Here is an 8,024-nt window from a genome sequence, read left to right on the forward strand (position 1 = left end):
TCATTTTTTGCCTCCAACCCAGGACATTTTCTCTTCTACTGGAGACAAGTGGAAAAATTATCCCCTATACAACTTGAAATTTATATTCTTTTTCTTTCCTTTTCTTGGTGTTTTGAGACATGGTGTCATTGTATGATAGAGGATGGCATTGCATTTGAGATCTTCCTACCTCCACCTACTAAGTATTGAGATTACTGTTGTACAAGACGATGCCTGGCAAAGATGGAATTTCTTGATGAGTTATATTGAAAGGTTATTATTATAGAGGCTTCATATACATATTTGATGGTACATGCTAAGAATAAGAGGATGTATTTAATAATGACTGAATTTTATTTGGATAATAAATATAAGTGATATTTTTATAGTTGTAAAATTGGATGTCTATCAATTGTTGGGCATTTACTTGTGAGGTATGGAGAAGGCAAATGAATTTTAAAGGGTTTGCAATAAGGAGCTGATGTCCCTCTCTCTGGTAATGCTGTACATCATCTAAATCATTGGAAGAAGATGTATCTACTTCACAGAGAGAATTACAATCCCCATGCTGATGTACCTGGTATATTTCATGGGCGATAGGTGATGCATTGTACACTATTTAGATGGTTTTAGGTATTCTTTAGGTCAATACTTAAGAAAACTCTTTATGGATACATGAATTTAAACTCACAGGGAAAATTTGAGAAGAAAATGAGATTCATGACAGCAATCATCTTTGGAGAATAAATGTGCAGGAGAACAGAATAGTGCAGAAATACCAACTGCCTGAATTATGTAGGTGGTATGTAATTAATCTACTAGATTAAAGTAAGAATTATTTTGCACATAATATTAGATCATATTTTAACTTAGTAAACAGTTTCATTGATTAATAAAATAGTAATAACAAGTCATATTAAAAATAATAAGTCATATTAAAAATTGTAACAATAAGTCATATTAATGATCTATCTTCTAAGTGTTAGGAATTATCAGAAGAAGGGGTACATCAGTCTTAATAGATATGTTGATTAGCCTGGTTTAATTTAATCAGAGTACCTGGATATTTTAAAAGTTTCCAGTTTGGTATATCGATATATGAAACTGAAAAGCACTAGTCTATGCATATAAATATTTTTTTTGTTGTTTCCTTTTTTTTTTCCTTTGTGGTGATGTGAATCGATCCTGTGGTCTTATACATGGCAGACAAGTTCTCTACCATCCTGCTATAATCTTAGCACTGGAAGTTTTCAAAAGTTTCTTTAAAACAGCTGCATAAGTAAACATTTATCATTGCCATATTATAATAGATAAATGTGCTAAATGTTTTTCTTATTTCCTGTACTTTCCTCATTTGCATTGGTTCCAAATTATATCGCAGTGCAAGCTGACAAAATAATTAACTCAGGTTTCCTTCAGGTAGCTGAAGTAAGAGCCTTGTAATCCATGTTTCAGGAAAGATTTATTTAAACATCTATTAACCAAGGATAGGAGGAAGGTCAGGTCTCAAACTTTGGCATTGGAGGTGGCCATGGTGCTAAAACCCTTCACTTGCAGGGAGATGATTTGTGATCAGAAAAACAATGAAAAAGCATGTCTAGATTACTTAAGAATGTAGTTTCAAGGGAAAACAACCACACATTTTTCTTCACCATGCAAATCTTGCCAATATATGGCAAAAATAAACCTGTGGAGAAAAACAACTCAAAAAGGGTTTCTTAACGTTTCCTTACTTTTGAGGGAATGTGATGAGGATTGACCCCAAGATTACACACCCAGCTCTTTTTTAGTTTTAGATTTTGAGACAGGGTTTTGCTAAATCACTGTTTCCCAGATTGGGTTTAAAATTTTCAATTCTCCTACCTTTGCCTCCTAGACTGCTGGGATTACAGTCATGTGACCCCATGCCTAGCTATGTTTCAATACTTTTTCATCATTGACTTGTGCAGAGTTCCCTAATTCCACATTTGTAGTTAGTGGTAAGAATATGTGCATTAAAGGAAATAAAATTTATAAAATTTTCACAAAGTTCAAAAATACAAATTATAGATGAAATATTTCTTTAGAAACAAACTTGATTGAACACTGACTTGCATGAAAGAGAGAAAACAGAAATCCAAGAATGATGAAAAATTTCTGGGTGATAAAAGGCACATAGCTATATTTACCAGTGAACAATAACATTAGTTTATTGTTGAGATGATGCAGTCCTAATTTCTGTGAGCTTGTAATAAATATTCTAAATATATGGATATTTTACTTGGTTTTAGGTAAACATAAGTTTGAATGCTTCTTAATTGCCATTACATTTTTCTGAAAGGAGAAAGGCTATTATTTATTCTTTATTGTTAAGAGGAGGCTATATTTTGCTGTGATCATGTACTTCTTAATTGCTAAATTTTTGGCTATAACGTTGTTGAGTGTCTCTACAGTAGATGGGTATGGAAGAAAGGGAATAACACAAAGACCATTAATGAAAAAATTTTCATCACTTCTCAGCCTTTTAGCTAAGATCAAATGAAAAACTTCCCAAGGGAATTGTTTTTATCACAACTGAGAAATACTGCTAAAGGTGTATGGACTCCAACTGCAAATAATTTATGTTTGAATCCATGAACTCAAAATACATGAAGTACATAGTGTACTTATTTATGTGCATTTTTACTTCCAACCTTTTTTTTCCAAAGGTGTTCAAGGAATACAGAAACAGAAAATCTAACACAGGTTTCTGAATTCCATCTCTTGGGCTTCTCAGAGGATCCAGACCTGCAGCCCATCCTCTTTGTACTATTCCTGTCCATGTACCTGGTCACAGTGCTCGGGAACCTGCTCATCGTCATGGCCACCAGCTCCGACTCCCACCTCTACACCCCCATGTACTTCTTCCTCTCCGACCTTTCCTTGGCTGACATCTGTTTCACCTCCACCACAGTCCCAAAGCTGATTGTGGACATCCAGAGTGACAGCAGAGTCATATCCTATGTGGGCTGCCTGACACAGATGTCTCTGTTTATTATATTTATATGTATGGATGACATGCTTCTGACTGTGATGGCCTATGATGGGTTTGTGGCCATCTGTCATCCCCTGCAGTATCTGATCATTATGAATCCTTGCCACTGTGGCTTAGTTGTGCTGTCTTTTTTTTGTTTAGCATCTTGGACTCTCAGCTACACAATATGATTGTCTTACAATTTACCTACTTCAAGGATGTCGTCATTTCCAATTTCTTCCGTTACCCTGCTCAACTCCTTAATCTTGACTGTTCTGACAACTTGTCCAGTAACATTTTAAAGTATACTGCTGCTGTGTTATTTGGATTTTTTCCCATCTCAGGGATATTTTTATCTTACTACAAAATTATTTCTTCCATTCTGAGAATTCCATCACCAGGAGGGAAGTTTAAAGCCCTGTCCACCTGTGGGTCTCACCTGTCAGTTGTTTGCTTATTTTATGGAACAAGCAGTGGCGTGTACTTCAGTTCAGCTGTATCACAATCTCCCACATATTGTTTGGGGTCCTCAGTCATTTATACCTTGGTCACCCCAATGCTAAATCCCTTCATCTACAGTCTGAGGAACAGGGCTATTAAAAGCAGCTTGAGCAGGCTACTCAGTAGAAAATTCTAATGTTAGGACCTGAGTTATGCATTATAAATATAGAGTGAACAAGATAGCAAAATTAAACATTTATACCTATACACTCTGTTTCTGCAATCATATTGTCTTTGTAATAGCTGATTTGAAATTCTCATCACATATTTAACGTAGTAAAATAGTTGTAGTGTTAGAGCCTGAAAGTATTGGGACTTTTAATTGGTACAATGTTTTAGTTTGTGAAGATGAACAATTTCTGTATGTAGACTTTGGGGCTGGATGTACTATAGTATGAGTATTATTATTGCCACTGAGATCTGCACTTGAAAATGGTGAATGTCATCAATTTTTTAATTAAAATTTGGCATAATAGAAATGGAAACAAGCAATGAAAAATAAAACACATATAAGTCTTGAAAAGAAACAAAAGAAATGAATATACAACTAAGCTTCATTCTGATTCTAGGAAGAACCCGCTAATTTAGTTATTTATTTTCTCTTATTCTCCCATTAATATTAGAATGCCCTTAGAGTTTATAATGGACCAATTTGGTTAATTGTGAGCTCTATCCATTGAGTCTCCAATGTCATATAATATTTAATATTCAGTCCATGCTCCAGAAGTTATTTGATGGATCCATTCCAGCAGGCACCATACCTGTGTCTCCTCCTCCTATGGTTGTCTGTGTCAAAACACCCTGGTAGGAGACTGCATGCAAGTCTATTCTGAGGGCAGAGCTTGAGTTTTCATTAGGAAATGTGTAGAGAAGGGCTATTGAATTTTCTATCTTATCGTGACCCCAAAGAGTACTAGCACAAAGCACTAAATGGTGAAAGACATGAAGGATGACGGAAAGACATTGAGTGTTCATCATCAGGACAACAATTCAGTTCTAGGTAGCCAAATATAATAAAATTTTAACTATGGGGCTGTAGAATTTGCATATGATCGTGGTGGGGTTTCTAGAAGTCATATCCAAGGTTTTGATTTCCTCTCACATTGGTTCTTCTTTTCAAAGACATCCCATACAGGCAAAAGAAAATGGGTTTCTCCAAACTATTGCCTGAGGTACTCAAAAGGGTCATAAAGGACACATTGAGGATGAGGATGTAGATGAGTATGACAATAATCATAACCTCATCAATCATTATTGATACAGTTCTGAGTGCCAAATGTTCTATGTAGATTCCCCAGGCTATAAATGCCACATTAGTCTTTTATGGGAAAGAAATGCACATGACATTTTAATCCAACACATGCTGGTAGATAGCTTGGTGCACTGAAGCCATGTTTGAATTGAGCTGTCTGATTAGACACACAGGTAACCTGGGTAGGAGAATCATGGCAATTTGTTCCATTGACAACTCAGTGACCCACTTCTCTTCCCTGTCATTCTAGGAGAAACCCTTTGCTCACTTTGTATTTCTCTTTGGGGCTTCTGATAGCTCAGAGGATAAAGCTGTGCATGAAACCTGGTGTGTCAACCATAGGAAGAATGGTTGAGGTCAGAAGCATGGAACACAGAAAGAGAAATCCCGTGATAACTTAGCATAGACGTCTATGTTTTCATAATTTACACTATCCTTTCTGCTGACCGTGCATCCCACTCAATTGGAAAAGGAAACTTCAAGTCAGATCTTGATTTTCTTCCACTCAGGGACACTGGAACCAGTTGAAAACTGTACCTGGAGTCAAAACCTCTGTACCTGTGTTTAAAACTTTCTGATGGTTGGAAAACAATGAAAAAGATTAGTGCATCTTACCTAAAGATTGTTGATGTATTTGTCAGTGCTGTTTGCTCCATTTGCACGTTGTTTACCTTAGGGTAGTTTGTTAGCATCTCTGGAGCTCAGCATTGTCATTTAAGGTGGTTTCAAGTTGAAACAACAGCATTGAATATCAATTAAACAGATAATAGTTTTTCTCTATGAGGTTAATGTGTGAGAAAAATATAAAATCTGGGCAAATATAAGTTAGAAATTTATTATTAACAAGAAGATTAATCTTTCTGTGTTCAATTAAAATATCCATGAAATGAAATTACTGTTTTCCTATTTCTATGATGCTGTGCTTTAATTTTACCCTTATGAAATGTGGTGTGTATTTGGAGAAGCAATGGCATTCCTTTGACTCCCCAGAGCTTATAGTGAGTTTGTTCAAGAGAAGGCCTCAAAAATAAAAATCTGTGTTTAATATTGCATAATCCCTTTCTTCGTCCCCAAATCTTGGCCATCAATGCAACTTCAAAATTTGTGTTTTCCTAACTGAAACTTTATCCTCTTCAGGAATGTCTCATAGACTGGAGACAAATAAAATGGGTTTTGTTTCTAGGCTTGGATACTTGGGTAACATAGTACCACCAAAAGCATTGTAGCTTTAAACAACTCAGACCATGGAAAGATTTTCATGAGCGTAAAAGAAGTACAAAGACAGAAGAGCAGCAAAACTGATTGTTTGGAGTGAGAGAATCATAGACCATATCATTACAAGATTTCAGAGCAGTTTCACAATTGTATCAGGAGAATTATTTCCTTAATGACTGAATACTTTATGTTTTAAAAATTTAACAGTGCAACATGTATTAGATTCCAAAATTACTTACCATCACACATTGTCTGGTTCTGATTATTATATGCTGTTCCATCAGGCAGTGTGAACAGAGGGAGGTCGAGAAATTACCATGCCTTTTATATATTGCAGGAGTTCAATATACAGGACTGAAATGTTCATTTCCTGACATCCATACAAAGGCATTGTTTCTTATTTGAATCAAAAGGAAATAATAGTTCCAATGCAATATAAAATGTCTTGATTAGTTATCTTGGAAGTTTTATTAGTACATAGATATCAATGATATTTTGATCATACATGTTAAGAAAAAGGTAACATACATGAGAATAACTGATTTTTATTCAGAAAATAAGTATAGATGTTTTATAGCAATAGTGCACATGCATTTGTTGTGAGAAGTCAAACAACAGCCCTTCATCTAGATATTATTTAACAACTTGGGCTTCTATGAAATAGAGATATTTTGAAAGAATTGTTATAACAATGAATTCTAAGTTAAATAATTTTCTTATTAGGTAATGATGTATATCATTTTAAATATTAGAAATAGATGTATATGCATAACAGAAAGACTTAAAAGCACACGGTCAATGTCAAGTGGTAAATTTCAGGGGCAATAGGTATTGTGTTATACAGTATTTACAGGAGCTGACGGTAATTTTGGGATAAGGTATTTAGAAAGGCTTTACAGATGCATAAATCAATAACATCACGCAGACTGACAGGAAAATCCACCCATCAAATTAAAGAGAGTCATTGCCTATAGGTGTATAGGAGTATAGGTGTGCAGGAGAGAAGAATCATTCATAGAAATCAAGATCTCAAACTTAAAAAGCAATAATTCAAATCATGATAAATATTAGTTATGAAACAAATATTGCTAAATATTTATATTTTGAAATGGGTAGTCAGTTTTCTTAACAGTAAAAACATGGAATACTAACGTACCATTAATAAATAGTAAGGTCCTTCTACACCAATGGTTCTTAACCCTAGTTTAAAAAATTTCTACCAAGATATGCTCATTGGTTTGGATCTGAGGCAAGGTTATCTGAATAGTTTAAACTACACAGATATTTATATTTATTTGTGAGTTCGAGAACCACTAGATAAATTTAATAATTATGAAAATGAATTTCTCTCTATAAATCTATAAGCTAGTTAATTATACCCATTTCCATATGTAGAATCTATTCATGTGTGTTTAAAATAGTTACTGTATTTATTTTTGTCTTACATGACAAAACAGTTCTTTGGGTAGTAGAAATAAGAGAATTATAAGGACTGGGGATTTAGCTCAGTGGTTCCACCATCTGCTTCACAAGAACAAGGTCTCAAGTTTCCTCCCAGATACCAAAACCAAAACAAAACAAAAAGAAATAGAATTATAATCCATGTATCCAGAAGATAAATGTGGAGCTCTATTAAGATATTACATAAAGGTTGACACTGAAGCCTGGGCTTTGGAGCCTCATTGGTCCTAAAGTTCTTAATTCTTAATATGAGGGTATCTCTCACCCCCAAGTTAACAGTAACTTTTATTTAACATTATGTATTTATATATTTAACACTATATTCAATAGTGTTCAGAAAAGGGAGAATGAATCTAACGTAAATTCTTTAAACTTTTCAAATTTTCTTCAAAATTAAAGTTTCATTAAAATGATATTTAGCAATCCTTTTTGATACTTTCTTCCTCCAGAAGTTTTACACATTTAATCTTTTCACAAATCAAACAGTAGATCAGGTATACACTCAAGGTATCTCTGTTGTATGTTGCACTATATTTTTATTAGTATACATTTGCAGTAAGTTATGTACTTACATTCATTTGGGTGAATTATATTCAGAAAATTAGTGAAGGATAGACTGTCATT

General features: G+C 34.3%; 1 pseudogene; it reads left to right on the forward strand.

Annotated features, from left to right (window-relative positions):
* The first annotated feature begins 2,356 nt into the window (after positions 1–2,356).
* On the forward strand, positions 2,357–7,653 carry LOC110346907 (olfactory receptor 7E178-like; annotated as a pseudogene).
* Positions 7,654–8,024: the final 371 nt, after the last annotated feature.

Source organism: Heterocephalus glaber, unplaced genomic scaffold (assembly GCF_053883595.1).
Source record: "Heterocephalus glaber isolate CG9 unplaced genomic scaffold, H.glaber_assembly_v1.0 deba00001188, whole genome shotgun sequence".
NCBI classification, from domain to species: Eukaryota; Metazoa; Chordata; class Mammalia; order Rodentia; family Bathyergidae; genus Heterocephalus; species Heterocephalus glaber.